Source organism: Parasteatoda tepidariorum, chromosome 6 (assembly GCF_982258835.1).
Source record: "Parasteatoda tepidariorum strain Cologne lab strain chromosome 6, Ptep-v5.0, whole genome shotgun sequence".
In the NCBI taxonomy this organism is placed as follows: Eukaryota; Metazoa; Arthropoda; class Arachnida; order Araneae; family Theridiidae; genus Parasteatoda; species Parasteatoda tepidariorum.
Window position 1 is genome coordinate 29,950,752 of NC_141760.1, and position 21,150 is coordinate 29,971,901.

Consider the following 21,150-nt stretch of genomic DNA (forward strand, 5'->3'; position numbering starts at 1 on the left):
AAATTTATTGATTGTACCTGCTCAAAGCTTTGTGCATATCTACTTTTGCAAATAATTTTTGAAATTTTCAGTTTAGTTTCGGATTTCTCTTTATAATTCACATATGTATAATAATGTACACAGGGTGCATATCGTTTTTAAAAAGTGCTGAAAGGTGCTTATTTTTGATTTTTGTTTTTTAAAAGCCCTTAAAGGTGCTTTTTTCATTGGGTGTTTTTAAAAAGTTTTTAATTTTCCCTTTTTCAAAATGAAATTTTCCCTTTACCTTGTTGATTTTCGCTACGAATTATGCAAAAAGCCACAGTTTACATTGTTCTATCCAACGTTTTCTCAATTAAATTCAACCCCAATTTATTTCGGCATATTGTCAGTCCGTAGCGTATGAAAACGCCATTCGTTTTACATGATTCAAAATTTCATGCTCTTTGACAATGGTAAAAAACAATGCTATAAGTTTTTTTTTTTTTACATGACGGTTAAAACAAGATAAAACTGTCAATTGTCAAAAACTTTCTGACCATGCCTAATTATGATATTTTTTAAGGGCTTAGAAATATTTTTGAGTGCTTGAAAAGTACTAAAAAGGTGCTTATTTTTTGTTGAGAAATTTGGCTACGCACCCTGTCTACATATACACACGTAATTTATAAGTAATGTATTTTTTAAAATTTTTTTAGTGATTGTATGCGAATAAAAGTAATTTAATTTGTACTTTTCGGTTGCCTCTGAAATACCTGCCATGGGACACTAAGTGGCATGCATGTTATAGAGGTTCACCGTCTCTGGTTTATAACAATATAATGGTCAGCCACATTTTTTCAAATTACAAAAATTTCAATCTATGTGCAAAAGGTCAGGATTTCCACGTAGGCAATATGATGTTTTTGTGTGTTTTGTTGATGTTTTATGGAAATTCTGCAGACTTTTAAAGTATTTTTCTGGAAATAACAGTAAGGAAAAGTTTGATATAAATATATCACCTTTGGAATAGATGAATCTTGTCTCTGTCTTGCCACAAACTCTTCAATTTTAAATACTATTTATTTTGTTCAACTAAACTGATTTATTTAAAAGATTGTCTAAAAAATTAAACTGTGAAAAAGGAAATTATTATTGTGCCAATCTTGCCCTCATATATTCTAAAATTTTTACTGTTTAAGCTATTGTACTATTAAGTTCATTTCTATTCTTTTTTGTGCAACTATTGCTGATTTTCTAAAAAGTTACAGTAATATAGAAAGACTATTTCATCAAAACACACTAACAAAATATCAATGCTAAATGACGGTAATTTGTTAAAAATACATTGCAAAATAAATTAATCACAACATTAGACGAAGAATTTCATTTAGAAGTGGACTTTAGACTTCATATTTATTTATTAATTATGAAAAGAAATTCTTCAAATTATTATGATTAAAAAGATGCTGACAAACAGAAATTACCTTGTTTATTGGATACCTTTATATTTAAGCATATTACTTATGAAATAATGCATCCATTTTAAATTAATGGAAATTCAAAAAGATTGGTGCTCTGATAAAATATAACTGCTGCCATAATATAAATAGTTTTTTACCTGTTCCACAGTGACCTTTGTGGAAAAAAATAAGTTTTTTAGTAAATATTACAGCCAGTATAATATCATACAGCCATATTATAATTTGATATCATCAATTTAATATTATATTTTTTACTTTCTTGATAAATTCTTTCAATCTGACATGAATTTTTATGTGGATTTCTAATACTCAGCATCAGATTAGATATTTTAATAAAACGTAAAATATCAAAAGATGGTAACATTGACATGGAAAACCCAGAAAAATATATTGGTTTGCTAATTATATACATTGCAAACTATTTTGAGATTTTTTTCACAAATACTATTAGTTTTTTCATTTTTAAAATTCAATTTCTAATACTTTGTTTAAAATTAATTTCATTATCGATTGTCAACCGAATTAAAGGCTATTTAGCCAACTATATTTTGAGGATATTATATATAGGTATATAATGCTAATGCAAATTTAAAAAAAATTAAATTATAGTGATCAAAATTGTTACTTTTTAGAAAATCAGCTGTACATTTATTGCTCGAGGCAATTAATGTAAAAATCAGTAAACATGAGATTATTGTTTTACTTTTCTGTGATATTTTTTAATTAAATTTAATTTGTACAAGGCAATATTTGCTAAAAAATGTTTAAATATTTCATTTAAATTTTTCTTTTATTAGTTGTTTTCTTTCTTCTTTGAATCCTCTTGAAAATTCCACCTGTCGTATTATTTATTTGTCAATTAAATTAAAATAAAAGCTTTAATTTATTTTTAATTTACTATTAATTATGTAAATAATGCAAAGAATAAAGCATATTGTGTTGCTAATAAAAAATTAATTTATTTAAATTCATTTTTTAAATAATTTTGTTTTTCCTTATTGCAGAAGTTTTTAAATTATGAAGGCCAATTTAACGTTACCTACATAAATGTTTAAATTTAATGCAGGTATTAGTATACCTACAAGTATAATCTTTTTTATCAAATTATGTAAAAATCTGACTCTATTTTCCTCTGCAACTCAATTCAGTTTAAAACTCAATTCAAGGAATGAAACATCTGATGATAATCTGATTTGTTTTAAAAGTAATGTTTTCCTTTATTTATGTTAAGTGTATGAATTATATAAATTTTTTTAAAATCAAATTTTATTGCTTAGTATTTAATACTTAAAAAATAATTTTCTAATATTTATATGCATGAGAATGATAGAGATGAATTGAATGATTAAACACATACATATCACTGATTAGAAAATCTGTAATGTTTAGGAAATAAAATTGTATTTAATGCTGAATCTACTTAATGTTATATGTTTTAGCTTAAATGTTAAGGAACTTTTTTTAAAAAGGATACTTTGTTAACGTTCATTCATTATTATTATTGTGCACTGTAATAATATGTGTTTTGAATTCTTGAAACATTTTTTTTAATATAATATTTTTTATTGGCAAGTGCACTATGATATTGTAATAACATATTTCAAAGCTATTATTTTTTTTTTTTTTTTTTTTTTTTTTTTTTTGTAAATATTTTTTACTGGAATTACCTAAAATAGGGTAAATGCTTGTAAAATTATTTTTTGTTTATTATTGGTTTTCATGATGAATTTATAATTTAAGTTTTAATTCATTTGGTGTTAAAAAATGTTTGTAAAATCATTACACAATGTTTAAAAAAATGGTTCACATTTTGTAAGGTAAGAAATGTCTATAAAGTTTTTTTTTCTCTATATTAATAAAAAAGAAATCTGTAATACATAAAAGTTATTTCTCAAGTATTTTTTTTAAAGTATTGCAACACAATGTTGTGTGGAACATTTATAATTTGTTCAAGATATTTCTTACGTTATATAAAGTTTGAATATTCTGTTCTTTAACTTAAGAAAAGAGTTAAGTAAGAATTAAGTATTAATATAGTAACTATGTAAACTCATAAAAATATATAAATTTGGTGTATTCTATAAATCTACTGTTTAATAATATTATTTTTTCATAATTATGTAATAAATATATTATGTAATAAAATAATCCTTTACATAATTAAAAGTTTCAAAAAGCATTTTAAATCATTAAAACCTTGTTCATGTCCAATAATCATTTAAGAGTTATAATGTTCTGCGAAACATTGTTTTGTTTTTCATCATGAAATTATTGCACATCTAATGTTTTCATTACTATTTTTTAATATAATTTAGCAATAAACTGTGCCAAATGTGTAAGTTACTATAAAATATTTCTGTAGGGATTGTCTACATATAGAGATGTTTTATTTAGATTATATAATTGTCTTTATTGTATATCAATGTGTTTTTACTTATGTGTGTTTAAATGTTATTGTGACATGTATTAAGTAAATGTGTAAAAATTGCAGCAGCTGGGATGTTTACTATGTATTTAACCACCTTAAAATAGTTACTGCTCTTTTAATTAAAATGGTTTCTGAGACATTTTATATCGGGGCGCAAACTTTCAATCAACTGGTTTAAAGCCTGTTAATTTAAGTTTATAGATAATGTAAAGGAAAAAATGTAGTCTTATACATGTTATTTCATGCAGTAGTTATTAGTTGTGCATCTATTTTCTTGAAGTAATATTTTCCTAATTTATGTTTTATTTCATCATTTGTAATTTAGCTAAATTAATTTAATTTATATTTTTTAAATTAAAAATAAATATATCTATTTTATTCAACTTTTAAAAAATTTATCTGAAGACATTCTGTAGTTATTTAAAAGATAAGTTTTGCATCAAGTACTGTTTCTAGTTACAACTTTTATTTTTGTAAAAATTTTTTGGGTCTTTAATTTTTTAATTATTATTTCTATTTTTGTGAATGAGATTTTTTTAAATTCTAATTTGTTTTAGATTTTAATAGTTAATGTAAAAATCTGTATTGTGAGATTTTCAGTAATTATTTTTTTTTATTATTATTTTATATTATTTACTGAAATGTATATAATTTAAGTTTAATTCGATTGGAATAAATTAGCTATGTACAGTGAAACTTCCATGAAAGACCATCTCCATATAGTGACCATCTCTATTTATGAACACTTTTGGAAGGCACGGAATTTTTTCAATAGTGTTTTTGAAGAATACCTTTAGGAGATAGGAGAGACCATTAAAACCTCTCTCAGCGACCGGGCCAACATGTGCACCAAATGCAAAAAAGTTCAAAAAATAAAACACGGAAAATATCAAAGCAAAAAATTTAACAAAACAAATAAGTAGATTAAAATGTATTCAAAATATTTGTGTAAGGCTCTTATTTAGAAAGCTCTTTTTAACGATACAACCTGCCCTAAGGGCGATGCTATCAATGGTTTACTTTTAGCATTGAAAGATATTTTAGAAAAAAATAGCATCTCAAACAAACAAATCTGTTCTCATTTTTTAAAGCTAACTAATTTTTATGATATAAAATTAAATACAAATCAGAACAAAAAACATAATTGTTTATTTAAAATAGCTTTATCATTCATAATTGGTAAATTTCTTTTTACATATAATTATATCATTTAGGATCATTTTTATCGATGCTAAATTTTATCCAGAGAGGTTTCACTGTATTTGTCCATTCTTTAAATTTAACTTTTTTTTAAATAAAGAAAATTTTTTGAATTAAGAATTTTTTTTGTAATGCAACTATTTTAACAACTGTTAACCTAATATATCTAAGATTTGCATCATCCCCTTTTGCTTAATTAAATCAGCATAGCATTAGTGTAATTTCTTCCAAAGCAGACCCTGCTCATTTTTCATCTAGTTAAGTGGAAAACTGAAATGCATCATTCTACAAGGCTTGCTAAATATCACCAACTTTTCATCTTTATTACTTTAATTAAAAATTTTAAAATTTAGAAAAGATTTTAATTTTAAAAATTCCCTTTAAAATTTATTATATCAAATATTTTTATAATTTATATTCTAAATTAAGATTCCTTTTATAGCATAATCTTTTTATAGCTTTTAATGCAAATGACATGGCTGAGTCGTAGCGCTTCGCTCTCCCGTGCCACAGGTCTTGGGTTCGATCCTCGGGCCGGGCAAGATTGACTTAGCCTTTCATCCCTTCAGTGGGTCGATAAATGAGTACCAAGCATGCTTGGGAACTAAACACTGGGGATTTCACGTTCGGCTGACCACCTAACCTGAACATCTGCTCCTGCACCCCAGAGCTCAAGGTCAGGAAAACTGAGGTAGGCACAGTAGGCCCTCTATGGGCTGTTGGGCCACTGAGTTTAGTTAAATGCAAATAATTTTTCATCTTTAAAAAAGTATTAGTTTTTGTTAAAATAATATGATAGATTTTTTTTTTGATGTTTCATTATAGATTTTTTTCATATTTTATATTTTTTATACATTTCTTAATTATACATATGTTTAGCTTACTAATTTACGTAACTTAATTTCAATGCACACATCCCTGCTGCTATTCTAATTCCGAATTAAAATTAAAATTGCCCAATCACTTGTACTTATTCTACTGTTAATCATCACATATTTTTATTGTTCTATCAATTAGAGGAAAATCATTAGAGGAGATTTTTCTAATGTACATTTAAGAATTTTTCTAAAGATGTATTGCAATTTGAATGTATTTGGGCCAATATCAGTTGTATGAATCATATCAACAACAAAAAAAAAAAATTACGAAAAAAAAGGAATTTTTATCATCACCCTATTCGGATTTAAATTGGAAGGTAAAGCACAAAAACTTGCATATCTAAACTATGTAATCAAAATTTAAACATTAGACCGACATTCTATATAACCATGGCTGCTTTTGTTTATTATTGTTTTTTGTATTTATTACTTTGTGGTGCCATATATTTATTAGTGTAATACATTTTCTTTATTGTATACATTATTTTCACTTATTGATTATTTATCACCAAATCAAAGTTTATTTCATTGTATATAACGGATTATATATTATGTTTTTGCATTCAAGTGATTATGAATTATCGCAATTTTATAATATGAATCGGATTAGTGGATCGGATCGAAAACGGTTAAGTGGTTAATACACTGAGCTGTCATTGTAAAGGGTTTGGGTTTTATCCCCAGTGATGGTATGCAGCACACTCTGTTTCAGATCAATAGGTGCCAGCTTGTCTGGGAAGTGAAGGGGGTTGGAGCGCAATATTGACCACATGGCCACTTGCGTAAAGTGTTAGTCTAGAAACTGTGGAGCCTTAGTCTTTATGCTCCCTTAGCTATCAACTGGGTGTTACACGAGTGTTTTAATTTCATCAATTCCGGATTGTAGTCCATAAAAAATTTATTATTATTTTTTTTGTAATTATTTAACAGAGCTCTGAATTATTATTGGTGTGTTAAACTGCGAGCATTAAAATTTGATTCGAACCACCATAAAATAATTATCAGTAGTCCTGCTGCTTTTGAAAATCATTGCTTATAGAAAAATAACCTTTTTCTTTAATTTATTCTGTTTAACATTTATCCTAAAAATACAGGTATAATACAGGTACTTAAATACAGGTATCTCTGATTATTTCTGCTTAAGGCTGGATAAAAGATTCTGAATTTTTTAAAGTTAAGATACGAAAATTGTTTTAGTCAATTATTGTGCACTCTCAGCCTTTTATATATATAGTATATATGGTTTTGTCAAGAATATTGTCCTTAAAGTGTACACAAGAGTGCAAAACAATATTTAAATGAAAGTAAAATCAAATTGGTCGAATCATTAGTGATGAAGATGGAGTGAAAAGCATAAAACTATTTTAATTTTGCCTGATGAAATTATGATGTGTTTCTAATAAACATCTTTCAAACTCTGTTTTTGTCCGTAATAAAAAATTCCGAAATATTTTTAGTCCTACTTTCCCCTTATTTAGCCCTACTTTAGTTGTGATTAGTTAGATTTTAGTTAGAATTTTTTCTTGCTTAGATATTAATTTACAGCCCAATGTATATTTCTTTTAGTTTATATTTAATAAGGATTATAAAATTATGTATCAATGGCTGTGGTTATTGAATATAATTAAACAATTATATACATTTTAGACTATTTTCAGTTCAAATATCAAAATAAATTATTATTGAGTTATGTGATACGAAAAAAACACACATAGTAAATCAAAATTGCCAATTTCAAATTTATTTAAATCTTATAGCGTTTCTCTCACTTTTCTTTTTAAAAGCTTTTTAGTTAAATTCATAATCACTTGGAATAGCAAATAAAATATATTTGTTCTGTGTACCTAAAAATACTGTTATGTAGTTGTGGGCTTCCGTTATGTATTATAGTGAAAATAGTTATCAAATACTGGTTTTAATGTAAGTTGATTTATAAAATCAACGTGAAATAATTGTACAGAAAAGATAAATTTATATTTATATAAAAATAGATTATAAAATATGATATTAATAAATCTTGATATAAAAATCACGAAGTTTTAATTTTGCTTGTGTCTTACTCGTGTTCTCTTCTATGCATTCTATGTACATATACTATAAAATACAGGGAATTTAAGAATCATCTAAAATAACAGGGATTTTTTCTTTACAAACTGGGAAAATAAGGGAATTTTGTTTCTTATTTTTATCTTTTTAAACATGGTGACCATTCAAAGCGTAATCTATTGGATATTTAGCCATGATATTTAAGCTATACTAAATTATTTCACTTATTATAGCATTATTTAAGTATGTTCAGCTGTTTTCCCACTGATTAAAACTAATAAATATAGTTAGCCCTATATAGCTCACACAAGAGCACAGTAATTGTTGTGTTTCCTCTTAATATATTGTGTATAATATGTACAGGGAAAACACAGGGATTTTTTTTCTAGATTTGAGTAGCGGCCCTGTCAGTGTTATTACCACATGTCTGCCAATTTTCTACATTTTTGGGAAAAATTTCTTTTAGTTGCAGCTAAGATTATGTTTTAATAATGTTTTGATGATTCTTAGTTTTATAAATTTGATTTAAAGCTATTTTCCATACCGATACATGTAAGTTATTCAAAAGTTCATATGAAACGTCTCTTCATTTCTGCCCTCTCGTGGTGAGGCTTTTAAAATATTAGTATAATTACCGAAAATTCTAAAAGCTTTTAATTATTCAGTCATTCTATAAGATATTTAGCAAAACGGATAGCAATTGGCAGCTCCGTTACCGATTTATGTTTCGTCTAATTCAATTGCTTTAAGAGTAAAATACAATTTCTTCTTTTTTTATAAAAATTATTTTTTAGTTATAGCAACTCTGAAATAATTAAAAAAAGCGTTCTGTAAATTGCATAATAAAAAGCTGTCGAATACGTAGCCAAAATTTTTAAGCGTCTTAAAATATCACAGTATATTAAATGTCGTCCTAACATCTTAGTTGTGAAATTAAATTTTTAATTATCTGACCACGCGTGATTCACTAATTATTTCATTATATCTTTTACTCTTTCTTTATGATTACATGTAGATTTTTTTCCGGATAATATGCTAAACTATTTTGCTTAGTTTTTTTCTTTAGCACGATTCCGAAGATATAATTGTAGTATAATTTGTTATCAGGAGAAATGCCTTATTTTGTTAAGCAGGAAATACTAAAAATCGAAATTTGTAAGAAGATTTCGAAGCCGTGCCAATTTTAGAACCATCTGATTTTTTAAAAAAAATGCAATAAAAAATACGCAATTTCCGAGCTCATTTTGATTAAAAATAAAGAAAAGAAAAGAAAAAAAACGTGGCAAGAAGGCTAACATACTTTTTACAGAAACTGTGAAAACCAATTTTTCCTATATTTCGTCAAAAGAGGATAAGAATGATATTGCTCCAAGGGACCTACTCAATAATTTCGCTATTTCCAGAATGAAATCTGTTTGATCGAAACATATTCCCTTGAAAATTAAAACGAGAAAACAATTAATTTTATTATTTATCTAAGTTTATTCCATTTATTTAATGATAGCGGTATCAAGGTTAAGGATATGTGATGGAAGCCCCGTTTACTATTATACTATAAATGCATTAAATCAGGTAGCTTGAATATTTTATTTTAAGCAAATTATTTAATAATTTTAAGCAATTAAGGGTGTAAAAATAAACTCGATCAAAATACTCCGAACGTATACCCTAAAATATATGTAGAATGAACTTTGGAATCGATATATAAAAAATACCTTTTCAAACAACTTCGAGTAGGACGTTTGAAATAGTTGTCCTTGTAACTATTTAATTTCGATTCCTGGTGCTAGGGGACATTCCATTTTCACATTCGACTTTTGAAATTTAAGGCTTGCAGCAAAAAAAAAATTGTACTGCATTGATTTTTTTACAAAGTAGTGAATTATTATTTTTTTCAATCTAAGAACCTGTGCCTATAACTTATGTAAAACTTATTTTAATATCGAGTGAAATAATTTAATATGTTGTGTAACTAAATAGATAATCCCAATAAACTGAATCGAAAATATAGAAACTTCATTGATTTAAAAAAATAATAGATGGTAATAAAAATAGACATGTTTTGAGCGTCCAATAATAAAAGTCACAAGTTATTCAAGCTTGACAAGTTTCGAGAATGGGTGATTATATTCGAACGCTCGAAACATGTCGACTTTTACTTCCCTCTTCATATTTTTTGAGGCCAGGTGAGTTTTTATCAATTATACTGTTTTACATTTGGGTCTTGATCATTATTTTGATAAGGATTTTACACTCGTTAAAGTAAACATAAGCATTTCTATATTTTAACAGGATTTATGTGGTCTTTAAAAACGTAATAGCATCAATTTTGTAAAAGTTATATTTAACTTAAAAAGTAAAATTTTGAGACCAGATATTTTGCGTTAATGAAATTAAATATTTTATCTTTTAAGTTTTTGTGCCCCCATTTCAGTATTTTAAGGATCTTATGAGCTCTGTTTAAAAAGAGAGTATCAGATATATATAAGAAAACAAAAATAATCATAGTAGCAGTATTTGGGGGTAAATGTAGCTTATAGTAATTGAAGAATATGCTGTGCGACATTTTATGGTGAATTTTCTTTATCCAAAGAAAACCATGTGACCTAAATATCAAACAGAATGAAGCGATTTTTTAAACATCGAATCATACCATGTGCTACATATTATTTCAATTTCTTATACTTAAACATAACATGTTTAAATTTTTTTAAAATGCCACTAAACATTCAGCAATTCCTTGATTTATAGAGAAAAGAAATATCGTAAATTATAGAAAACCTTGCGAATGTGCATTAGAATTACTATACAATCTACATTTTATTTTCAAGTACTTTTATTTTCCTTCAAACTTTCTTGCCTAGAAAACTCGATTAAAGCTGTAAAAATGATTATTCCTAAAATTTTGTATATAGCTGTAATAAAGTTATGTTAATTTGATTTTAGTATGAAATCCTCGAATAAATATAGCGAAAACAACATAATCTAAATAATATCAGATAAAAAGTTCATGTATTTAAATTCTAAAAACTTAGAAAATCATAAATAATTTATAAATCGATTTAAATTTTCTTTTCAAAGGAGATTAAAATAATTTATTATTTTTTTTGCTTTTTGGACAGAAATCAGCTTAAAAATTGACTATTGCCTGGAAACTTCGAGATATTTTCTATTAACGATTAATTAAACCTCTCCGAGCAATCACATAACATTATTTCAATTTTTTTACAGTTAGAGCTTGGTTTCCTTGCAACTTAGTAAAATTAAGCATACCTCTTTTGAATTAGTCAATGGGTTATCTTAAAATATTCATCTGCGCAGGCGACTTTTTTTGGCGGTTTTCTGGACTATCGTCAAATATATAAACCCTTATTGCGACCCAATTTTTTTAAAATTTTGTCTACCCCCCTCCCCCCTAATTCAAGTATCTAGATTCCAAATATGTAAAAAAAAATATATATGTTTATTCAGAGAAAGTACGTTTTTTTCTCTGATTTCGTAACTTAATTAATAGTTAGCACTAATTAATTAGCATATTTGAGGTCACTCCAAGGAACCATTAAGATTGACACTTAGTTCGTGAAAATCCGATCATTAAAACGAAAGTTATTCAGGGTGATATCTTTTTCTTTTGCGGACTGTACATTATGTAACATCAATTTTTCCTGCCTGGTTAGTGTGAAGAAAACTAAATATTTTTTAGATTGGCAGTCATTTCAATTTGGACTTCATTTGATATTTCATGAAATTTCTATATTAATTTCTTTTTTTTTTTTTTGTACTCTTAGATTTCTTGAACAGAAAGAGTTAACTTTAAAAATCTTAATCTTTTCTTTGTGCTTTAAAAATCTAAATACTTACAAAACCCATTCAAATCTGCTTATCTTGCACTAAAACATTTATGTTGTTTAGATACCTTTTTAATCATTTTTTTTTCAATTCAAATTTGTGTGGACAAGTATTAAAGCGGAAACGCATCTTTCATTGAAATTAAATCTTTCAAGAATTGAATGCAGAAGTATTTAAAAAAAATCTCAATACATTAAAATTAAATGTTCTGAATTTTTTTTTTTATAAGAATGCAAACTTGGGTATGCGGATTGAGTCATTGTGCAATCAAACCAGATCATGAAAAATATGCTAAATTTTTTTTCTAAGTATAAATTTGTTTTAAGAAGAAATGTATTTTTTATAACAGAAGCATATCTCGTTTCTCTAAAATTTTGCAAAAACTTGAAAATGAGAAGTTTGTTTCGAAAGATTTTCAATTTTATATAAAAATGTTCTCAATTTTATATAAATACTAAAAAATTTTATGTATTTGCTTTAAAAAATTTTGCCTTCATTTATGGGTGGTTTAAGATATACTATTTCCTCTTGATGTGTGTAGGATAAAATTTGATAAAATGAGCATTGAAAATGTGCATTGAAAGGGTAATCTCGAAAGTAAATCACTATTTTTCTGAAACATTCTCTTCCTTTTAGGTTCAATGTTTGTCCAATTTCTTTCGACAAATCATTCGAGGCAATTTTGAAAATTTTTGTGTCCATGTTATACTTATTTTTTCCCATGTTGCTACCTCTTTGACGAGTTAAATCTCCTTTTGAATCTGATGTTTTAAGAATATTTGTTTGGCGAAAATGATTACCTTTATCTTCAAATCCTCTTTTTCACAAAGTATCAGCGTTTATATTGGTTCGAGCAAGTATTAACAGATTGTAAACCGGAGACTGATTAACTTGACTTTGAAATTGCATTTTCGCATCAACTCTTCATCGGTTAGCAACGTTTGAGCATTTAATCAATATTTAGGTATTATTTTGCTTTCATATTTAATTTCAGAATGCATGACAGTTTTTGTGTAAAATTGCCACTCAGCAAAGTTTTAAGTCAACAAACTCTTATTTTATACCATTTCGTAATACTAATCATAGAATCTGACACAAAAGCGTTATATTTTTTGAGTTTTTATTGGGATTTGAATCCTTGAATAAAATAAGAAGTATCAGCGTTTGTATTGGTTCGAGCAAGTATTAACAGATTGTTAACCGGAGACTGATTAACTCGACTTTGCACTTGCATTTTCGCATCAACTCTTCATCGGTTAGCAACCTTTGAGCATTTAATCAATATTTAGGTCTTATTTTACTTTCATATTTAATTTCAGAATGTATGACAGTTTTTGTGTAAAATTGCCACTCAGCAAAGTTTTAAGTCGACAAACTCTTATTTTATACCATTTCGTAATACTAATCATAGAATCTGACACAAAAGCGTTATATTTTTTGAGTTTTTATTGGGATTTGAATCCTTGAATAAAATAAGAAGTATCAGCGTTTATATTGGTTCGAGCAAGTATTAACAGATTGTTAATCGGAGACTAATTAACTCGACTTTGCACTTGCATTTTCCCATCAACTCTTCATCGGTTAGCAACGTTTGAGCATTTAATCAATATTTAGGTCTTATTTTACTTTCATATTTAATTTCAGAATGCATGACAGTTTTTATGTAAAATTGCCACTCAGCAAAGTTTTAAGTCAACAAACTCTTCTTTTATACCATTTCGTAATACTAATCATAGAATCTGACACAAAAGCGTTATATTTTTTGAGTTTTTATTGGGATTTGAATCCTTGAATAAAATAAGAAGTATCAGCGTTTATATTGGTTCGAGCAAGTATTAACAGATTGTTAATCGGAGACTAATTAACTCGACTTTGCACTTGCATTTTCCCATCAACTCTTCATCGGTTAGCAACGTTTGAGCATTTAATCAATATTTAGGTCTTATTTTACTTTCATATTTAATTTCAGAATGCATGACAGTTTTTGTGTAAAATTGCCACTCAACAAAGTTTTAAGTCAACAAACTCTCATTTTATACAATTTTGTAATACTAATCATAGAATCTGACACAAAAGCGTAATATTTTTTGAGTTTTTATTGGGATTTGAATCCTTGTATAAAATAAGAAGTAAACAATTTTGATAATCGCTAGGAATGTGCCTGGATGTTTTTTAAGCGAAAGAAACTTTTTAGCTAGTAATAAACACTGTGCACGTATTGAAAATGTTAGCTCCTGACTCCTTTCAATCATATCAAAGACAAAAAGTAAAAAAAATAAAAAAAATTACTAAAATCATTTTTGAGATTCGTGATAAAAGGATGCTCTTAAGCCGATTTAATAAAGCTTAAGTTTACCATACGAAAGCTTAAAATTGCAGGTGGAGCTCAAAGATTAATTCTCGAATTTTATTGTCGTGAGGATAAATACAAGGTATTTTAAGAAAATGAAGGAAGTATTAATGTCTGGAAAAATCTAAATTGAAAATCCATATTAACCATAATCGATATAAGCTATTTTTTGATCGAAATGAGATCGAAAATTTTCTTCAAAAAAACTATCTCTTTTACATTACTAGCTTGCCACAAACTATTGAGCTGGAAGATTGTTCAATCACATACTAATTAGTTTACTGAAGATATTCATGTCCAAAAATCTTCCGTATATCTGTTCTCATTTCATCAAAATTTGAGACGAAAGGAAATATAGTAGTTTACTTTTCAGTAAGCTTAAGGAATTCTGTAAGTGCACATTTCAGCGGTTTCATTCCGTTATCGAAGTAAACTCGCTCCAAAATGGTAGTTTTTGCTTTAGAAAAATAACAGTATTCTGTGCATCCTGTTTACTATATTCAAGGTATTAACAAACTGATCGTCGTTTTGTTAATTGGTCTACGTATTTATTGGAAACTTCCTTACCCCATTCCATTTATTTACTCACTCATTCAATAATTACATTATTTATTCGCTTTGTCGAGAATTATTAAAAGAAATAATTTGGTAAACTTATTAGAAAAGGGTCGTCATATAAATTTAGAACATCAAATGTTACATCATGATTTTTCTGTTTTTCAAGGCACGCAAAACATCATGAATAACTTTTGATCTAGTAATCGGACTTTTACGTTCTTGGACTTAATGGTTTAAAGCTCTGACCTCATATATGCTAATTAATGTTGTTGAAATTTTAAGTTATGAAACCAGACACAAAAACGTACTTTTTATGAATAAACCACGCATTTTTCCCGACACATATGAATTTCTTACTATCAAAATATGGTCTCAATAATTTTGTCAGAGGAATGATCAAAAATTTGGACCCCTCAATGATAATTTTAAATGATGAAGTTAAAATAAGACTTTTTTCGATTATTAAGGAATTCGATTTTTTAGGGAACTATTTGACCGATTTCGTTCAAATTTTGTATTTTACCACGTACAATTGTTCTTCAAAATTATGTCACTAATTATGTACCTTACAATAAATTTTTTTTCTTGTTATCAATATGGTTCCAATAGTTTAGGTAAGAGAGTGGTCGAATGTTTGGACTCCTTAATGCTGCTTTCACATTTTGCATATTTTGCTGCATCTCTGAAAAGTCTTACGGGGATTCGAAAAAATTATGCAAACAATTATAAAATTCGTTTATCTAAAAATAATTGCATAAAAAAATATTTTTCAAAAATTTAGCTATCGTTTTTAATTATTTTTTAATAGTAGTCAAAAAATTTTGGAATTGTAAAGCACGCAATTTTTACATCATTTTAAAGTATTGAATTTTAAATAGCAAGGTACAAAATTTGAACAAAACGGGTTAATAGTTATCGAAAAATCTAATTTTTAAATATGTATCTCTTTAAAACTGAATGAGCTACTTAGAAATTATTCGACAAATTTCGTTCATCTTTAACATTTTGCCATTCTTTAAAATGATTTGGAATTTTGCGCACCTTACCATTCAAAATATTTTTAAATGTTATTAAATAATTTAAAAATAATAAATAATTACTAAATCTTATTTTTACATAGAACTATCTTCGGATAAATAAATTTTATAATTGTATTCAAAACATTTTCGATTCGCTTAAAAAGTTCTCAAAATATGACGAAATGCGCAAAATTAAAATTAACATTAAGGGATCCAAACTTTCGATCGCACTCTTCATCAAACTATTGGAGCAATATTTCTCAGATTGCTGCTACTTCCCGTATTTTGAGAGACAAGAATCCAAGTCTGTCAAAAAAGGTTTATGTCCACGAAACATTGATATTGAGCATTGTCACTTAAAAATGCTATCATTACTATCAAAAATTATTCAAGGTGTTTCGTTCCCCCCCCTCCATTTTTCCTTCTCCATCCCCACCCCAAAGTCTATGACTTTCCCCGTAATGATAACGCTTAGTTTTTTAATAAACGTGATTCTTTATTTCAGCGTTGAAGTGTGATTCTTTATTTCATTGTATATTGCAAGTTATTTAATGCGTGTTGTTTTATTATTATTATTCAATTCATGGTATATTTAGATCACAAGTTCTTAAGGTCTGGTTTCTTAGGACAAGCGCCTTATCTGGGCGTCAGCGGAAAGTTGACGTAGATCTGACGCCAAAAAAATACTTTTTTGTTAGCTCAGCGTGAGCAGTCGGTCCAACGCAGACATTATCTCTCATTGCGCATGCGTTAATAACGTAAACAAATATTTATTTTGAATTTGTATTGATTTTGTTATTGTCGACCAGTGTTTTAGAGAACAAATAATGACTTTGTCCAAGAAAAAACACATTATAGCTGAGCTAAATGAAGAGTGCTATGTTTAATGAAGAAGCTATGTTTAATGTCAAAATCAAAATCTTGGCTGATTTTAATGTGCTGCTGGATGTTGTCCGCCATTGTTTCTGTGGTTAACGTCACGTTGTAATCAAACTGCAGTTGAGTTGGACGGCAATTGTAGTTCAAGATGAGCGTTCGATGACGTATACTATCAAACTCACAAATGGACCAATCAGAGGTTAGCGCTGATTTCCAGCTGACGGCGTCCTGTCCTAAAGAAACCAGGCCTTAAGAAGAGTGTCGTTTTTTTTTCTCCAATTTATTATATATTATGTAGATTACAAACTCTTTGAAGAAGGCGTATCTTTTTTTCAATTCATTGCACATTACGTCAAGTACGAATTCTTTATAGCGTGTCGTTTTTTTATAGATGCTTTTTAATTCATTGTATATCAATGACGAAAGTTTAACGAATATCATATAAGATATCATGCTATTCGTTAAGTCAGAAGAGGGTAAATTAAAAAGTTCATATCTCAAAATATAAAAGACCAGTAACTGATTTTGTTCAGTTGCATCTAAAACTTCAAAACTGATAATATATGCAAAATAATATTTTCCATTCGTTTAACAATCTTTTAAAATGCTAAACTCGTAATTCTCAGAAGAAAAAAAAAGTAAATAAATTCCTTAATAAATAAATAGTCTATTTATGTGGGTAGTATTTTAAACAGCATTCTAAATAAAATAAAAAAATTATTTGGAAGAAAAAAAAGATATAACTATCCAGCGTTATAAAAAGTATAAATAAAAATCAAGTGAGAAAAGAAAAAAAATAATATCCCGTCTAAAAAAATAACTTATTAAAACATGCTTTTTCCGGCTTTGAAATATCCTGGACAGCCTGATTTCATTCGCCAACCTTCATGACCCGGATATCATAATATTTTCGCAATGAATATTTGACTGTCGCAATCTATATATATATTTCTTTTACACGGCGACAAAAATAAGCCTCATTACAACTGCCCGAATGGCAACGCCAGAAAATCGCCCAATGATTGCCGCTAAAAGTGTCCCATGCCAAATTTAGCTGAGATGGCTCAACATATAGCACTTTTAAAGACGGAAACTGAATTAACCAGAGAGAAAATAAGCTAGGCAGAAGCGAGTAGTCTTTGTTGATAGATCTCTATTTTAATATTTTGTCGAAAGCGCTTTTTTCACGAATTTATATATTACGAATTTATTTGACGATTTTTGATTTATTATCACGAATTTATTAGCTTTACTAGAATTTTATAGCTTAAGATTTTATACTATAGCACATTTCTAATAGGTTTAATGAATTACATGTCATTTATTTGAATTCAAATTTATTTTAATGACTTAGTATATACTAAAAATATGTAATTTTTTTTTAAAAAAAAAGTTGTTATATGGATTTGAATGATTGTTTTGAATTCTTAGAATTTTGTGCATATGCTATGTACCTAAATTAGCAGCGAGCGAAACGAGCTTGGTATACGAAGCAAACCATATAAGATTGCGTAGCAATTTTCGGGGGTTATCGAACGTTAGCGAGCAGCGGGTGCCGCCCACTAGTATTGATTATCGCAATATGAATATTGATATACAAGTATTATTGTCGCAAATGAATATTTGAGCAAGAGAGCCGCTAAAAAATGAATGCGAAACGGAGCCTCTTAACTGTTTTGGTTTCATGTTTAGGTTCGCCTTAAAGCAGTGTTTCTTAACCTTTTTGTTACAATGGACCCCTTTTAAAAAATTTTAAGACGTCTCGGACCACCCCCCTGTGAAAAAAATAATTGCAAAAAACATCAATTATTAGAAAACATTTAGTTTCATTATTTTAATAGTATACAAAACTTTTAAAACTGAAATTTTTAATGTGAAGGTTGTTGCTACTTTTCCTTTATTAATGAATTGAATTGAGGGATGGCTTTCGAAAAAGCAACGCGCATATCATGTTCAACATTCAATCGATGTTTTTATTGTCACGAGAGTGGAAAATCCCGCTTCGTTAAGATACACTGTAGCAAACGGAATTATAGCTCTCTTTAAAAGCAATGGGTAGGCTTCTCTCACAGAAGACTCTTCGAGTGTTTTTAAATCGAAATCCATTTTTAGCAAGGACTTTGTTCTACGATCATCTTTGACAAGGTTCATATTATCGATACAGTCAATATCACAAAGAAAAGGATTACGAATCCTCAACTCATCTTTTATATTTATCTCATCCAAATTAAAATTTTTTTTTTAAATGAAACTTAAAGTACTTCCAGGTGTTTACAGATTTCATTTTTCAAGTTATTCAGTAACAAATTATCTTGCCAAGATCCATTTTCCGAAAGTACTTCGTCCAATATTTGAAAGTTTGCATAGATCTCATTTTTAATTCTATTTTTTCAAAGCGTCACTTTTAATAAGAATGCTTGTAATCTCTGAGTTGCATCCATGATGGTGATATCTCGCCCTTGAATTAAAAGACTTATATTGTTCATGTGGTTAAAAATATCTACAGGTAAGCCAAATTATATGTAAAATCTTTTTTTTTTAAATATTCGAAGAGCGGGTTATCTTTTTCTTCTAGATAAAGTGATATTTCTGTTTCAACATGAAAATTCGTTTCAAAACCTGCCCTCGGGACAGCCAGCGCCCTTCTGTGTGGTACAGAAGTACCTCATGTTCTGCGTCCATTTCTTGACACAATGTTTTAAAAAGACGATGATTAAGAACTCTACGTCTAATAAAATTCACAGTTTTAATAGCTACAGATAATACTTCTTTTAAGCTGATTGGAAAAGTTTTTGTAGCCTGTCTGTGCAAAAAACAATGAGAAACAAGAACATTAGGAGACTCTTCTTTACCAACAGGGCAAAACCAGATTTATTGACAAGCATAGCAGGTGCTCCATCTGTACAAAGTGAATGAAGTTTTTCTCTCCAGTCAAAGTAGTGTTTGGTAAAGAAAACATTTAACATTGCTACAATATCAACTGCCTTTGTAATTTGCAAAAGAGACTCACTGAATAAGAATTCCTCTTTGATAGTATCAATTCATCGACGATCTGTTTCAAGAAATTTCAACTATTCTTGAATGTATCACATCATTTGACAATGGAATAGCTTTTTTTCTCTGTTCCAGTCCACAAACTAATTCAACCATTTTCAGCGCACATGGCTTAATTAACGTCTCTCCGATAGTCTGCGGTTTCTTGCTTTTGGCAATACGATATGTAACTTTGAGAGATGCCTCAACCAGAGGTTTTTGTGGTATACCAAATCCAAGTTTGGGTAATGTTCCAGATTTCAAAAACTGGGCTTTCTTCTTAGTAAAAAATTCTAGATCTAGTAACCTGGACAAGGTATCAAATGTACATAGCTTTATTGGGGATGATAAGAAATAGCACAGCGGACGTCATCAGGGGGTTGCCTCTGATGGTGCAAACTGAAAGTCGGTTAGTGGAGGATGTTAAAAATATGACAGTGCTGACTGTGTGCAGTCAGCACTGAATTTGAGGTATCTCGATCACGTAGTTTCAAATATGTACCTATGTATTTTTATATTTTAGAAGAAAAAAAAAAAGATCAATGATTAAATATTATTGATCCAAACGTTTTAAAAATTAGGAGAAGTTGGCGGACCCCCAAAATATGACCCATGGACCTCTAAGGGGTCCATGAACCACAGGTTAAGAAACCCTGCCTTAAAGTAAGGTCATATCCAAAGTGAGAAACGAGGAAGCGAAAACTTCCGCTCACGCTTCAGAATCAGTTTTTGTTTTCATTCAGAGCAAAGAAATGGCATCTCCGAGGAAAGTATTTACGTTTTGGCTTTAAGCTCGGTTAATAGTTAACTTAGCTTTGCTATAAAATGAGCAAAATGCAAGCAAAAAGAAGGCTGTATAATGTTTCAAGAGTTGGTGATGTTGATATACGTTCGCTCTGGGATCTTGGAATCCATTTGACTTGCACTTTGGAGAGAACCTGTTTGCATTTGGCGTGCAGATGCAAACAGGTTCTCTTCATAAGGATCATGGTTTTTTCTTAACTTGCAACAGAATATAGTAAAAATAAAAAACTCAACACAATTCATAAAAATTTTAATGCTATATTGTAATGTGAGATTTACAATCACTTCAAGAAATTGAACAACTAAAAACAGTTACTATTTTTTATAAGCTATTTATCTAAATCACTGAGGAAGTCGAATTCGAAAATAGATTCTACTTTTTTGCGGAAAATCATGTATCGAGAACTTTTCTGAGTAAAGTTGCAAAAACATTGATGAAAATTTAATAGTTAGATCTAAAGTTCCTTGAAAAATATTTTCTTTTTTTAATTCATTGTATATTATATATATCGCCATTTCTTTTTATCGTGTCGTTCATTTTTTTTCCAGTTCATTGTGTATTTAAATAAGTTCTTTGAAGCATTTCAGGTTTTTTTATTCATTGCCTGTTATGTATATCACAAATTCTTTCAAAGAGGCAGGTCTGTTTTTTTCCTTCTTTCTA

At 28.2% G+C, this 21,150-nt stretch overlaps 1 long non-coding RNA gene across 1 annotated transcript in view; it reads left to right on the forward strand.

Moving 5' to 3' along the window:
* The window catches only part of LOC147807748 (uncharacterized), a 371,001-nt gene that overhangs the window by 327,717 nt on the left and 22,134 nt on the right, over positions 1-21,150 (forward strand). The gene's annotated exons all lie outside the window — the stretch shown is intronic.